We start from the raw sequence: 16,870 nt of genomic DNA, 5'->3' as shown, positions 1-16,870 counted from the left end.
AATGGCCAAGGCCTACAGGCCATAAATGTCTTATAGGCGCACCCTTTGTCCAAGGCTCCTGATTCGGGTTCTGGGGTCTCGTTCTCCTGACGACCCTGACTAGATTCGGCCTCATGTGTCACGATCGCCTGCGCGATTATTTCCGCGAGTTCCTCGGGTGTCATGGTAATTCCCTTGGCTCTGGTTGGAGGCATTCTCGTTCTTAAAAAAAGAGAAAATATAACAAACTTAGCGCATGTACCATGAGCACATAGTGTTTTTATCCTTAATGTTCACTAGACATTGTGTGACCCGTGTTCCTAAGTGTGTGTGGTTTTTCTTTTGAAAATATTTTCCTTGAAAAATACTTCATGCGATTCCCCGACGGTTATAGTCTAGGTTAAAACTTCTTTTCCTAGTTCGCTATAACCAGTGCTCTGATACCAATCTGTCACACCCGGCCCTGAACGGCAGAAACAGCCGGGCGCGCGCGAGTGGGGATTGATAATTAAGCACGGGCCATTGCAAACATTCAAAGTAAGATTTTCATTGCGCATGAAATGTTTAATACAAATACATTACATTGTTTAAAGATTACATAAAAACATCCAAGTATAAAAACTTGGAAGATTTCCGCGCCATATCCCCTTTGCGTGGCGGGAACAACCGCGCGCATCGAAGGGATAGAACTAAAATCTTCCAAAAAGCTAGTTTTAGATGTTCAGCGTGAGGTGCTCTAAGTGTGACTCCATGCGCTACCTAGTTATCTCCTGAAAGACACGTAAAACATTTGAATCAGTATAAACTGAGCGAGTTCACAAGTTTTAGTAACTTGATAAATCGTATTGCATCATAGTCTTGATAAAAATCATTCTAAAACATAATTCTGATAGCATAATTGAAACACATGCTTAGTAAAACATAGTTCTGATAACGTTTCCTTTGATAAATCCGTCCCGCGGGTTACGCGCGAACATTTCTGAGAACCGTGCTCGTCTGTGTAAGTGGCGCTGCCACTACGAGCGAATAATACCGTCCCGCGGGTTACGCGCGGACATTTCTGAGAACCGTGCTCGTCTGTGTAAGTGGCGCTGCCACTACGAGCGAATAATACCGTCCCGCGGGTTACGCGCGGACGTTGTGCCGGAAAACAAGGAGCTCGTCTGCGTAAGAGGAGCGACCTCTACGAGCGGGCTCAATCCCATAGTACTGCCCCGTGACATGCTAGGCACTCGTCTGTGTAAGAGGTGCGACCCCTACGAGTGGGCGGATCAAACCAGCAGTCCCTACCCTTAGAGTTCCAATGGTAAAGTGATCACTTACTCGAATCTGGTGCACTAACATCGAAAACCATAGATAACCGTTTGCATTGCTCATCATGAAACATAATTTAAACACATAATCGCTTGCATAGCTTGTAAGTATACCATGATAAAACATTATTTCAGTACGTGTCCCTCGCCTCGAAAACAGTTTAAAAATAGTGAAAACAGTGAAAATAGGGGCTGTGAGACTCACCTGTGGTTCTTGTTAAGGGATTAATCGAGATTCGGGTTTTCTTGGTGTTGGCCTCGGAATTGAAGGTCTAGAATACGATTAAATAACAAGTATATATATTAAGATCAAGAAATAGGAGAATATAAGGGTTGGAAAGTAGATCTCAGGGTTATAATCTCGGCTTACCTAGTAACAGGAACGGAATTGAAAATCAAACGGATGCTTGGACGATGATTAGTGCAATTTGCAGTTTTAAGAGAGAAGTTTGAAGTGTGTTTGGGTGATAATTTGGGTTACATATTTATAGGCAAGATTTAGGGAACACAATCCCTTGCTTTAGGGGATTGTAATCTTTTCATATCTAGGTGTAATGATGATAAAGTATGGAAATTATTATTATTTATTTAAAAGTGGAGGAGTGGATAAAAGATTCTGATTTGATTTGGACAGGACATGCAGGTCTGTGGTTGGTGAGAGTAGGGTGGCTGACAGTTGACTTTTCATGTTACAGTATGCTTTTTCAGGTGCTTTTGTCAGTGTACAGTTAAAAAGTAGAAATCTCTGAAACACGCAACTGTTTCCTTTTTGGGCGGGAATAATCCCCTTATATCTGGAGATTAGGCTAGGTGTTCTGCGCGTATAGCTTTGTGCGCATAGCTTTCTGCGTGAAGGACATTTCTTTGCTGCGGGTAGGTACGTAACCTTCTCGCAGTCAGGGACATTGAGTTTCATTTGTAGATTCTCCAGGTGGTCTTGGTATTTCAACATAGTGATCAGTTATGTTGAAGTCAATTCCATCTTGGAGCTTCAGACAAACTAACTCTCAATGTTCCCGCCATGCGGGGAGGTTAGTTCTCCTTCCGCACGCGCATAAACGATTTAGGATGCACCCGCCTTAGCATCATGCGGGACGGTCAACCCAGTAGACAACATAAAGTTAAGTTACATAAAAACATAAAGCCAAAACATTCGCGCATGGCGCACATAACATATGCCCACGCTGGTTCTTACATCGCGCGCTCGCGCAGGGCGTACATAACAATTGCCCGCGCTGATTCTAACATAGCGCGCTCGCGCAGGGCGCACATAACGTGCCCGCGCTGACTCTAACATAGCGCGCTCGCGCAGGGCGCACATAACGTGCCCGCGCTGATTCTAATTTAGCGCGCATAATATTCACAATCACCTAATTATTAGGTTGATTACTTAGTTTATAGGGTTGGGAAATTACCGGGTGTCACAGGTACTCACCTCAAAGGTGAACGAGGATGGTTAAGATAGTGAGAATGGGGAAACGAATCACACGCGGACGATAAAGCCTAAGAGAATAAAAAATATACTTGAAATGAGGATCTTAATCACGATACGAGTTAAACGATAACCATTTAATAATATTATATTTGTAAAATTTATTACTAAACTGTTATTTTTGGTTTGAGAATACATAACTCAATAAAATATTATCTTTAGTTTTATAACGAAAATTACTTGATTTATACATATATAAAACGTTAGTTTTGAAGTTATAATCTCCTTTATTTATATTTGTATCTTTATATATATACGAAGAAAAACGTGCATTAGTAATATATATATATATATATATATATATATATTTGAACGAAAACGTGGAGTAACGAGTATTATAAAGCCGGTTTTTAGTGAACGGTTTTTAGTGAAACGATCTTGTTCAATCATCATTAAACATTATTATTATTATTATTAAACTTTGATAATCAATTTAATGAAAACCCTTTTTAAAAAGAAAAAAAGAAAAACGGGCGTAGGGGGATTTGCGACCCGAGTTTGATACACACACAGACCAACCAACTGATCTGCGAGCTCGGTTTGATTAAAAACCCAGACCGTTTAATTATAAAATAGATCTGATTTTGTAAGGCCCCGAACCCAATAACCCTACTTTAGCGTTGGATTTACTCATAAACGCAGTTCTACAAATCAGAGTTAATTAAAACTTTCGCGGAAATGTTAACTTAAATCATTCATTACAAAACATTAAATTTTTTCTTTAAAACCATGATAATAAACATCATAATTAAAACACCATTTCTTTAATCTTCAGATGCCAGCCGTTCAATCCATGCCATGTTTCATCCTCATGCTTAACTCTTCAGTTTGATCACCTGCGTGCATACTAAAAGTCAGCTACGCTGAGTGAGTTCTAGTTAATCAGGTGACATACAATACATACACATATCTTACATACATATATATCTTAACCTTGTATGAATATCCATAAGAGGAACGTCACATAATATCTATTAAAAGAATCATGGCTATTGCCCATGCTATATATATATTCCATAGAGGGACGCTCTGTATAAATTCTCCATAGAAAGACGCTCTATATACTTCCATAGAAGGAACATCCTATATATTTTCATAGAAGGAACACTATGCTTTCCATTAAAGGAACACTATGTTTTCCATTAAAGGAACACTGTACTTTCCATTAAAGGAACACTATGCTTTCCATTAAAGGAACTCTATGTTTTCCATTAAAGGAACACTATGCTTTCCATTAAAGTAACACTGTACTTTCCATTAAAGGAACACTCTATATATTATCCGTGGAAGGAACTCGGTACATAATTTATTATTTAATATCCATATAAGGAGACAATCATAATTCTTGGCAATACATGCAATATCCGAAGATCGTTCACGTACCGACAAGCAATCATCTTTACATTACATACAATATTAAAATCTATATATTAACCTGACAGTACGTGCAATATCCGAAGATCGTTCACGTAGCGACAAGCGATCATCTTTAAATTACATAAAATATTCATATATATATATTAACCTGACAGTACGTGCAATATCCGAAGATCGTTCACGTACCGAAAAGCTTTTATTCTCATTCAAGACATATATAGATATCATATAATCATACATGGCATACACTTACCAATTAGGGTAAGTGTATTAACTATCACATCGAGTATGCACACGCCCCGAAAACATAACAAGGAATGGGGCTAGAAACTCACCTGAATCTGGTTACGTTCACTATTGATGGTTACTCCTTCCGTGAGATGTGTACTGCTAACTGTATAACAATTACACGAAACGATTAACTATACTACCCATATCACGTTTCTAGTCTAACTATAGCCCACAACGAACGGGGGTTCGGGGGCAGCGCCCCTGGCAGCAGGGTTCTAGGGGCGGCAGCCCCTAGCGGGGTCCAAAGGGCAGAGCCCCTGGCTGGGGTTAGAAAATTAAATTATTATTTAATTCGCTAACAAAATCTCTATAACGAATTAAGCCTGATTCGTGGTCTAATTCGCTATTCTGGTTTGTTATCCTCACATAACGAATTGGCATATAACGAATCACCTGATTCGTTACTTGATTCGTTATGCTAAATCGTTATCTGAACATCATCTGATTCGTTACCTTAGTATAGAGAATGAGCATATAACGAATTACTAGATTCGTTATCTTATCTAACGAATGGATAGATAACGAACTAAGAACTCATTCGTTATCAAGTCTCACGAATTGGGTCCCATTCCTTATGAACGCGTAACGAATTGGTCAATCATAACGAATCATCTATGTTCTTATCCAGACTTTGACTTGGGGTCAAAGTTAAAATCGTTAAGAACACCCAACAGTCAAACTACATTAGATCTGCGATTGAATCTTCATTTCTTAATGAAAAATCATGATTTAGGTATCATTGGAATCGTCTAGGCAGCGCCTACAAACCCTAACCATTCAATCGTTCAAAACATCGGGTTTACAGGGTGCGATTTATGTATATACATGCGGGTTTTTATACTAACGATTAACCTATCAATATGTAATCAATTTCAATAAGTTTAGCTTTGATGGATTCGTTTTTACCATACTAGCACAGATCTAAGGTTTTCCAAACAAAACCGAACCTTAATAGACGATTTCTAGATATAAACGTACCTTACACGAGTCGAACTACGAACACGAGCTGGTCTTTGATGTTGCTTTGGTTCGTCACGACGATCTAGCACCAACAAGCTCGGGTTATAGGATAATGTTTGTGTGTGTTTATCAAGGTGTAGGCTATATGGTGTAGAGATAAAAGTGGAAAGGATTAGGGTTTAAGGGGTTTTTATACTCCCTTAATCCCGTGGACCTAAGGCTCATCTTTCCTTTTTGGTCCATCTTTAATTATATTAACCAAGCCCGCTACCCCTTAAGCTTTATTATCATATTATTATCATTATCCCACTAACTCAAACAATTCACTCGACGCAGGTATAACATAAAATATTATTCTAGAATTTTCGGGATGTTACAGATTTTGCCCCCCTTTAATCAAGAACCCTAGAATCTGCAATTAACCCAATACATTTATTAATAATCAAAGCATGTTTAGGGGTATCGATCCCCATGAGATCGCGATCAAAACCTTGTGTTTAATTACCTTCTATGGTGAACAGAAGAGGAAGAACGACGAAGAACAGGGCCGGCCAAGAAACGCGATGAACGAGCTATGTAACAACTGTTATAATCCAATTATATATAGGGTTAATGACGGCGAGTAATCAAGGAATGAATCCTTACAAATAATTGGATTAATAACAAGGTTATCATGTTTATCCGTGATTTAGGGTTTTCGGTTAGTTTAAAGAAGGAAAAACGAATCAATTGGTGTTATTAACCTAATCAAATCGTCGGTGAGCCGCGTTTTACAAAAATAAACAATTTCCAAATTCAAACTTTGATTATAAACGAATTATAGACAGCTAATCAGTTGATTGATTGGTTTCGGGTATACCAAAAACATGAATACGGGTTGGGTATGGTAATGGATTATCCATCTAGTTACATGGGTTATAATAGAATTTACATACAGGCCCAACAAGTTTGGAGATGAATATAGAAATGGATAGGACTTTATGTTTTAGGTTAAAAACGTCAAAATTAAATAAGTGTTGCGATAAATAAATATTATAGTAATTGTAACTCGATAAGTGTTGGATTTATTAATTATAAATCCCGGACCCGTAAATGGTTCGGGTAACGGTTACAAAATAAAAGTGAAAAACCCGAAATGTTATAGTATCCCCTACTTTTGGGAATTGCGTCCCGAAATTAGAGAATCCGCAACAACGAAAAGATTAGGGTACTTGAGTTTCATCTGGTCTTCACGCTCCCACGTAAACTCGGCGCCTTGCTTAGAATTCCAACAAACTTTAACCAAAGGAATGCGGCTTCGCTTAGTAACTTTATCCATATGATCCATAATCTCAACGGGTTGCTCAAGGAAATGCATAGTCTCATCAATACTAACTTCATCAAGCGGGATGTGGAGATTACCCTCGGCAAGATACTTCTTGAGGTTAGAAACATGAAACACCGGGTGAATATTAGAGAGTTCAACAGGAAGTTTGAGTCGATATGCAACAGGACCAACTCTATCAATAATCTCAAAAGGGCCAACAAAACGAGGAGCTAGTTTTCCTTTCTTTCCAGAAAGAACAACTTCCTTCCAAGGGGAAGCTTTGAGTAAAACAAAATCACCAACACTGAACTCTAGGGGTTTACGTCTCTTATCAGCATAACTCTTCTGACGACTACGAGCAGCAAGGAGATTTTGGCGGATTTGAGCAATACGATCAGTCGTTTCTTGGACTAGTTCAGGACCAGTGATTTGAGATCGACATTTACGACCATAGAGCGCTTGAAAAGGTGCCATACCAATACTAGAGTGAAAACTATTATTATAAGAGAACTAGATAAGCGGTAGATGAATATCCCAATTTCCTCCGAAATCGAGGACACAAGAACGGAGCATATCCTCTAAAGTTTGGATTGTTCGCTCGGATTAACCGCCGGATTGCAGGTGATAAACAATACTAAGATCCACTCGAGTACCCAAAGCGGATTGAAGCGACTTCCAAAAACGAGAAGTAAAACGACCATGACGATCGGAGATAATAGATAACGGAGTTCCATGATGACAAACAATTTTGTCAACGTAGATACGCGTCAATTGGTCAACAGAATAAGTCTCTTTGATGGGAATGAAATGAGCAGACTTGGTCAGACGATCAACGATTACCCAAATACTATCATGTTGCTTGCGGGTAGAAGGAAGCTTAGTGATAAAATCCATAGCAATACCTTCCCATTTCCACTCGGGGACGGGAGGTTGTTCGAGTAAACCAAAAGGTCGATGATGCTCGGATTTCACTTTGGAACAAGTGAGGCATTTAGATACATTCAAAGCGATATCTTTCTTTATACCAGACCACCAATAGACATAACGATGGTCATCGTACACCTTGTCCGCACCGGGATGTATGGAATATCATGACTTGTGAGCTTCGTCCATAATAAATGTGCGAATATCATCACGATTGGGGATCCATAAGCGGTTCAGAAAGTAAAGCAGACCATTGGGTTTAGTTTCAAGTTGTGTTTCAGCACCACATGACATCTCATTATACATATTGCCTTCGGTGACGGTTTCGTGTTGAGCATCGAGAATACGCTTTTCGAGATCATTTTGAACAAGAATACAAGTAAGAAGTAGAGATTTGAAGGTTCTTATGACTGAGAGTGTCAGCCACGACATTCGCCTTTCTAGGATGATAACGAATTTCGCATTCGTAGTCGCTAAGCAACTCAGCCCATCGGCGTTGTCTCATATTGAGTTCTTTTTTATCAAAGATGTGTTGGAGACTCTTGTGATCGGTAAACACCACACACTTCGTACCATAGAGATAGTGTCTCCAAATTTTCAAGGCAAATAAGACAGCACCAAGTTCGAGATCATGCGTCATATAATTTTTCTCATGAACCTTGAGTTGTCTCGAAGCGTAAGCGATAACCTTGCCTCGTTGCATGAGAACGCAACCAAGACCTTGGTTAGAAGCGTCGCAGAAAACGATAAAATCTCCGTTTCCTTCCAGAAGGACAAGGATAGGAGCATTGCAGAGCATGTCCTTAAGAGTTTCAAAGGCTTCTTCTTGCTTTGACCCCCACACAACCTTTGTGTGTTAAAGCGGTGAGGGGCAATGCGATTTTGGAAAAGTTATGAATGAAACGACGGTAATAACCCGCCAAACCGAGAAAAGAACGAACTTCGGTGGGGTCGTAGGCGGCTTCCAATTCTTAACAGCTTCGATCTTTGCGGGATCAACATGAATACCCTTTTCGTTAACAATATGGCCCAAAAACTAAACTTCTTTCAACCAAAACTCGCACTTAGAAAACTTGACATACTGTAAGTCCCGAATCTGGATCACTAAAATTATGATATCAATATGACAAGTATAGGTGCGGAATACTTATACTTGGTGATTCAAGAATACAATATGACAATAAAGAGTAACCCGGAAATGCTTCAAAACACACGTATATTTTTGAATACGTCGGGTGCTTAAGCACTTACAAATTACAATACTTGATCAAATAACTAGGAATGAACAAAGAAAGAACAACCAAACCATATAAATCATACCACCTATATATAGGGATACCAATAACTTGGCCGGCCCAAACAACCATAAGCCCACCGAGAACACATAGGTGTTCTTGGCTCACATACAAACCCGAAACCCAAAGCCAAAATTAAGTTAAACTAAATATGCACTAAGCTCAAACCACATAAACTAGGCCTAACAATCCCCCCCTTGGTTTGTAGCTTTGTCCTTTAATCATGCTCCATGTAATCAATGTCAGCATCTTTCAAAGCGCCTGCCCAAAACTTGCATCGGATAATAGTGGCAACCATACTTGTGAATTCTTTAGTAGCTATTTCAAAAATCGGATCAGAAACTATCTGAAAAGTACTAAGCCTCTTGATGTCTCTTTCTCCTACCTTTAATAAGTCTCTTGGATCAACAAATCGGTACTTACCCTTTCCCTTTTCCAGCTTAATAACGACAATGGCAGTGACGCTATCATATATCCAGAATCTCATGTTATCCAAAGTGCCATCTGGAATCATTTCAGGAACAGGAATGTGAGTAGCTTTGTTTGTTGCTGGCCACATGACGTTAACTATAGTTTTTCCAGTCCTCGGATCTTGAACCCCCTTCGCTTTCTTCAAAAAGGATTCGGCAGTGAATGAAAAGCCTCGATCAACTTGTCTTTTCAGAAATTCCCAGAAGTCTATACCTCTTTTGTCATTAGTTGGATTGGTGAATGGAGAATTGATTAGATCACTTAAATCCACTTCAGTCCAGGAACCAAAGTCTTTCATCTTCTTATAGTATTCGGTGACTCCTGACTTCCTCTTCACCCACCATATATTTTTATCCGCATCAAAACCCCACGACAAAACTCCCGATCGATCACCATATTTATCATTAAAACCTTTTTGAAATTCAATAACAAACATGTCTGGATGATCCGACGACTCAACATTCTGATTTGAGTTTTTCATCACCAGCAGCTTTTTCTTTCCCTTCTCAAGTAGATTCTTCTTAATTCTATCAGATTTCTCCTTGGATATGGGAGGAGCATTCATGTAATGTTGCAGCGATTTCGATTCATCAATTTTTTCAACAGGACGAGCAGAAGAATTACCACCTTGACTCACGTTGGGCGCTTTAGAAACTACATCATCACTGCCTTTAAACTCGTCTCCAAATTTTTGAAACAACTTTTGTTGGAGGTCGAGATACAAGGCCGTTAGTTCTCCCATGTTTGACTATAGTTCTTTAATCTTGGAATCTTTGTCAGAGTTTCCTGCATCCAACTCTTGAATACGAACATCTTTGATTACCGAATCTTGTTCAAATTCAAACACCCGACGTTGTAATACATGAACATCGACAGGGGCATCTTCTAGAACCACACCTTTACCTTTATTCCGAATATAAGCTTCCTGCATAGCCAGAATCTGTGCAACCTTGTCTGACTTACCGGAGCTAGACTGACCCTGAGTGTCTGGGCCAGAGGAACCGGAGGGAATATTTGTAGTGTCGGGGTGTGGAATGTCTGTCTCATAATCAAAATCACTGACAAAATCACTGGTCAGCAAGTCATGAAATGATGGCTCAGCAGTAAATGTATCTTGTTCAGCTTGTACTTCTGGAGCAGATGTCTCAGGTTGAGTAGTTTGTTGTTTAGGGCTGGTTGTTGCGTCAGTAGATGGTATGTTTGTTGTTTCAGATTCACTAATTAGCACGCCAGGCCTCGGGTCTCTCTTTCTTCTTTTACGTGGACCAAGGTCTGTGGCTGGATCTTCAGCTATGTCTTCTTCATTAATTTCAGCAACAGTCTGAGGAGGCTTCAGAGCAGTTGACTGTAACAAAGCTTTCACCGCTTCCAAAGCACTTAAGTTTTCAGTACTTGAAGGGGTATCTGACTGACGATGTTCAGTCTCATCATCTTAATCATCAGAAATCTCGAAAGTTCCAACACGCGGTTGAGCTGGTACCACGTGTTCATCAGCAACCTGAGCCAAAACAGGCTCAGCTTCTGTCTCAGCAAATCGTCCAAATTTTACCAGATCATGAAGACCCCGATAAACAATCTTGGCACCTTTCCTGTTTTGCTTCATCAACCCAAAAGTATTGGGTCCCAATGACTTCATATCCAAGGTCTCAACAGACTTAACCAGTGAGGTGTAATGAGAATCAAAGATCATCTGTAGGAACCTTGGATACATTAAAAACATCTCTTTTTTCTTTTCCTTTAGGTTGCTCATCATTTCATTGAAAACAAACTTGGAATAATTGTAATTCCAATCCATGATCAAAGCAACAACAGCAGACGTCTGAGTGTGACTGATCTCATCTGAACCTCCCTTCCTCCCCGAGATATATGTAAAGAACGTGTGCAAAAGGTATCTCCAATAAGGGTGAAACAACTTCTTGATTGCAGGAGGATAGGTACCTTCGTAACCCATTCTTATAAGGACTTCAGTAACTTCAGCAACAGAGTACTCTGTCGAGTAATCAGGTTGATCCCCGAACATGATCCATCTGGTCCTTGTGGGTTGATTGACGCATTGTTCCAAAAATCGGAGATCATCTTCTTACATATGACAAGATTCTCTCGTAGTGCATGAGAGATCCTGCAGGTATTGGGTCCAACTATCATCGATTTGAATTCCTTGTGATTCATGGGTGGATCATATAAATATCCAGCCACGTTGTGCGAGTTAGCAACCTTTAATGTATTCTGATCAGCCATTTCTGCACCAAACGAGTCAGGTTAGACAACTAATAAATTAAGATGACAATATTTTAAGGTTTTGGTTCATGGTTTAAAAAAATTGGTCCAAGAAACAGTAACAGGCCCAAAGAGAAACCATAAGAGAGCCCAAAGATATTAAATGGCCCAAAGGAATAATACAGTATAGGTGTGGGCCTAAACAGTCAGAATTAAGCCCAAATGGAGAGATTTCAGTCAACAAAGTAAGTTCTCGGTCAACGAATGAGATTTCGGTAAAAAAACAACCGAGAACGGGGGTTCTCGGTCAGTCTTGACCGAGAACTAGAGTTTTCTATCAAGATGAGGAGTTCTCGGTCAACACAAGTCAATAGAAAGCTTTTGACAGCTGTGGACAGAGAACCCTTGGGTTTCCACCTAGGGAAACGTGTAGGCATCTTCTTCCTACCGAGATCTCTCCAAGCACCTCCATTAATACTGCATTTGACTATAGTAATCAACCGAAAACACCTAGTTAAACCCTAAGGAATCCACCAAAACTCCTAAATAATCAAGAATCCACTTTTGATTCATAAAAATATCAATGGAATCGGTTCATGGAAACATCGAGTGAGCCTCTTGTCGGAGCAAAGATCCCATATGACATTGTTCAGTACCTGTTAAGTAGAGAGACACACTCTTTAAAGATGATTAGTAACAGGATTTTAGATATCGGCTAGAGGCTTGAGAGAGAGAAAGATGTTGATTTTGTGAAGATGATAATAAAAATAGCAAGACAAACATTAATACCCTTTTAAGGATAAACCAGATTCAGGCCAAGAATAACAAATGGGCTCGACCCAGTAAGCAGCCCAGGTGACATGTGTTCCAGCAACCAAAAAAAATTTAAGCCCGATTTTCAAAAACACACTTAAATTATACGATCATTTCGAGGAGAGTAATTTCGAGGAAAACTTAAAAGTTTAGTAAAGTTAGGAAAAATAAAACAAAATAAAATTAGCTAAGAACAAGAAATAAGGCCACAAAAATATACACAATAACTCCCTTGAAATTTTGAGATCGGGATCAGATTTCAGTTTTTAGTAAAAACGCCGCTCTTTTATGAAAAGATCCGAACATGGAATCATATTGTTTAATAGGTTGTCACAAGGATTCATGTTCAGCGTTATTATGACATAAAGAAACAGGTTGATAGCAGGTATAACATACTTAGCATGATTTTCATTGCATCAGTGATATGATTAAGGTTCAGTTCGGCATAAAGCTTAGATGGACATCACTCATGGACCTGTGGTGCCTCCTATCTCTTCTCAAAGCGTATTTGGCTTTACCCATATCACCCCAATTTTGTTGGAATTACGTATGCCCGAGACACATACTTATACTAATGTGGCTAACTGTGTTTGATCCAAGTCGGGTCATACCCAATAACAAGCTAGACAACACCAAATGTATTCTTTTATGATTTGATCATTTAAACAAATACCGAACACTAAGTGTTTAGAGAATTGGTTTTCTAAACAAACACACTTGATAATTTAAATAAATTATCTGGATAATTTATTTATATAAATTAATTATTTAATTGGTTAAATAATTAAGATAGCATGTATGTTTTATAAAATTAGTTTTATAAAATAAATGGAGATGGTTTTAAATGGTTAAAACAAAATAAGAAACAAAAAAAAAAAAAAAAGGAAAGAAAAGGGAGCCGTCCACCCCATGTGGGTGGAAGGTTTTGGCCCAATCAAATCCTTTTGGTCCATGTGAAGCTCTTTATGAATCTCCACATCCAAGACATGCAACTAATCTTTCATTTTTGAATTTTCAAGTGTATAATCAAGTTCACATTCTCTCTCTCTTTCTCTCAAAACCCACGGCCAAAGTGGGCAGAATTTTTGGGGTTTTTGTTGAGCTTGTTTAAGTGTTCTAATCCTAGCAATCAAGTTGGGGTTGTCACAAATAGCTTGGGGTATTACTATCTTGAGGTCTTCTTCTTTGGAGGCTTGCCATTGAACCACCATCCCCTTCAACAACCTACATCTTCTTATAAGGTATAAGGAGGTACTTTTACATTTCATAAGTATATTGTTCTTGTAATATTGATCCTTGTTCATTGGGTTTTTAGTTTTAACATATTGGTATGTTCATAACAAGATTTAAAATCTAAGCTTCCGTTGTGTTTTCTAGTTAAATATGGTTAACTTGACTTTGATAAACTTGTATAAAACCCAACAATGGCATCAAGAGCCGGTTACAAGGACTTATGCTTCTTTTGTGTTCATAGATTTCGGTTTTTTCATGGGTGAAAAAGGGGTCCGAAATTTCGGTGGATTTTACCCCTCATGGTTTTGTAAGATCTTGACATGCATGCAAAGATCTTAGGAAACCATTTAACATTTGGATGTTGAAATATCAAAATTGCAAAATTTTTGGGGGGGGGATGGGCCGTAGCCTCTTGGGGGGGGGGGGGGGGCCGATTCCTTTTGGTGATTTTGGGCATTGGTTGCTTAGGTTGCATGCTTAGAACATTTGGTATGTTTGATTGTGTCATAACCGAAACCGAGACCTTGGATGTGTTGATTGTTGTTTTTTGTATGTTGATTATGTTTATTATTCAATATGGTTGTAATAATTCATAATCTTAGGCTTGTGTAATTTATTTATTCATAAATTGGTTTGTAATAAATAGATTAGTTGCATTTTCCTTTTTTAGAAAAATATGTATTAGGATACATTTTGTAAAAATTGAAGATGCAAGAATTGGTGGATTTGGGCCTTGGACCGAAATTTTGGGCTTGTTGGGCCTCACCGGCCCATCATGGGATTCAAGCCCATTAGGCCCATAAATTTCACTCTTGGGCCCAAGAAGACTTTTGGAAGTTTGGAGCCCATTTACAAGCCCAACAAGAACACAACAACTTGGAAAGGATACTTGAAGCATTTGGATGCAAGGTCAAGTGGGAGTCAACATTCCATCCTTGTGTCATGTTTTGTCCCTTAGGTGAGACTTATGACCTATACTTGTTTCGGCTAACAAGTATGGTCAAACTTAGCGGTTCTCGGTTATGACTATATTTTGCATGTATGCTTGGTTGTTTGTTTTACTTTATGTAATGTGTGGTTGATAGATATTAGGATATCCAAACCGTCACATAGGAACGACAACTAGCATAAAACGGGTTCTAATATATATTTGGTAATATCGCGTCAATTAGTTAATAAAATGGGTTTATTAAAACTAAGCGATTACTCACATATAATAAAATTGGTTTTATTATAACTAGAACCTTGAAAATTGGTTTTCAAAATCGCCATATTACTAAATGCATGTTAGGATATGGCATAATGTTTTTCAAACTAGAATATTGGAAAACTTAAAAATCCCTTTTTCATAATTACCATGGAAGCAAGTCTAACACCATCCTTTTGTAAGACACTTAACGTATTAGGGAACTTTAAATGGGATAAAGGTCACCTAACCATTTTGAGCAAACTAATATACTTAGGGTAATATTAACATATTTGTGGGATAAAGGTCACCTAACCACTTGTATGTTAATCTTACATGTTTATACAAGTAGGACGACTTGAATTGGAAACCATGTGATAAAGGTCACCTAAGCATGGGGTCCAATGGTGTTGATGGGATAAACATGCCAACACGAAATAAGGATTTCGAATGGTCCCATACCTCTAGAAGTTGCAAAGGGTTGCAATTGTCAAGGATGACTACCTTGTTAAATCAAATAACGGGATAAAGGTCACCTAACCGAAATTTGATTTATCGTTGGATTCTAGAATTTAATTATTATTTTAAAAATTTGGAATAAAAGGGTATTAATAATTAAATTGTTTATAATACTAAAATAGAACTTTGTTAAATTTTGTAGATGGCCGCTAACAATGCAAACACCTCTACCCATAACACCCGTAACCTATCCTTAAGAACCATCCTTGAAAAGGATCGTCTAAACCATAATAACTTTATGGATTGGTATCGCAACTTGAGAATAGTTCTCAAGCAAGAAGAGATATCATATGTCTTAGACGATCCCATTCCCGACGAGCCTAACGTGGAAGATGAGGAGGCTTATTACGATTGGGTTAAGTACACCAAAGATTCGGTGCAAGCCTCTTGCCTCATGTTGGGAACTATGATTCCCGAAATCCAAAAGGATTTCGAGCATCATGGGGCATACGACATGATAACTCAATTGAAGGAAATGTTCCTTCAACAAGCTAGAGCGGAACGTTTCGAAACGGTTCGAGCGTTTCATGCATGTCGTATGGAGGAAACCCAAAGCGTCTCATCTTATGTCCTAAAGATGAAAAGCTACATTGAAAAGCTTCGTAGGTTGAATTGTCCCGTCTCTAATGAGTTGGCTACGGATTTGATCCTCAACTCTTTGACCAAAAGGTTTGAAACCTTTGTCATGAACTATAACATGAACGGGTGGGACAAAAGCATTGGTGAGCTTCACGCAATGCTAAGAACGGCCGAAGCGGGAATGGGTAAAAGGGTTTTACCCGTTCTAACAATCAATGAAGGCAAAAGGGGACATAACTCCAACCCCAAAGCAAGTGTTGCTAAGGGCAAGGGCCACGTCCAAGGAAAGGGAAAGAGGAAAGCCATCACGCCCTACAAACCGAAGGAAAAGAAGCAAAAGGTTGCGACGCAAGATCCATGCTTTGAGTGTGGAGAGATAGGTCATTGGAAAAGAAATTGTCCGACCTATCTCAAAGCGTTAAAAGATAAGAGGGATGCGGAGCAAACCTCAGGTATTATCTTTACTATATATGTTGAACTAAATGTTATTTCTTCAAATACATGGGTACTTGATACCGGATGTGGAACTCACATTTGCAATTTGTTGCAGGGGTTCAAAAGAAGTAAGCAACTCAACAAAGGGGACATTAGTCTCTTTATGGGCAATGGAGCAAGAGTTGAAGTCCAAGCTCAAGGAGACTACATGTTAAAGCTTCCAAGTGGTTTGGAAGTAATTTTGAAAAATGTTTTGTATGCTCCTAAGTTAAGGAGAAACATTATTTCCGTGTCCCTTTTAAAACAATGTGGCTTTGATTTTAAATTTATGGATTATGATATTCATGTTTTGATGAATGGCATATTTTATTTTAAAGCTATACCCATGAATGGTATATATGAAATAGATCAAAGTGGTATGTCACATAGTAGTTCAATGTATAATGTCAACACCAAGAAACTCAAGAAGGACTTGGGTGA

This window comes from Bidens hawaiensis, unplaced genomic scaffold (assembly GCF_021521415.1).
Source record: "Bidens hawaiensis isolate Kalapana, Puna unplaced genomic scaffold, B.hawaiensis_p1.1 tig00019582_1, whole genome shotgun sequence".
Taxonomy (NCBI): domain Eukaryota; kingdom Viridiplantae; phylum Streptophyta; class Magnoliopsida; order Asterales; family Asteraceae; genus Bidens; species Bidens hawaiensis.
This window is presented reverse-complemented; position numbering follows the sequence as displayed.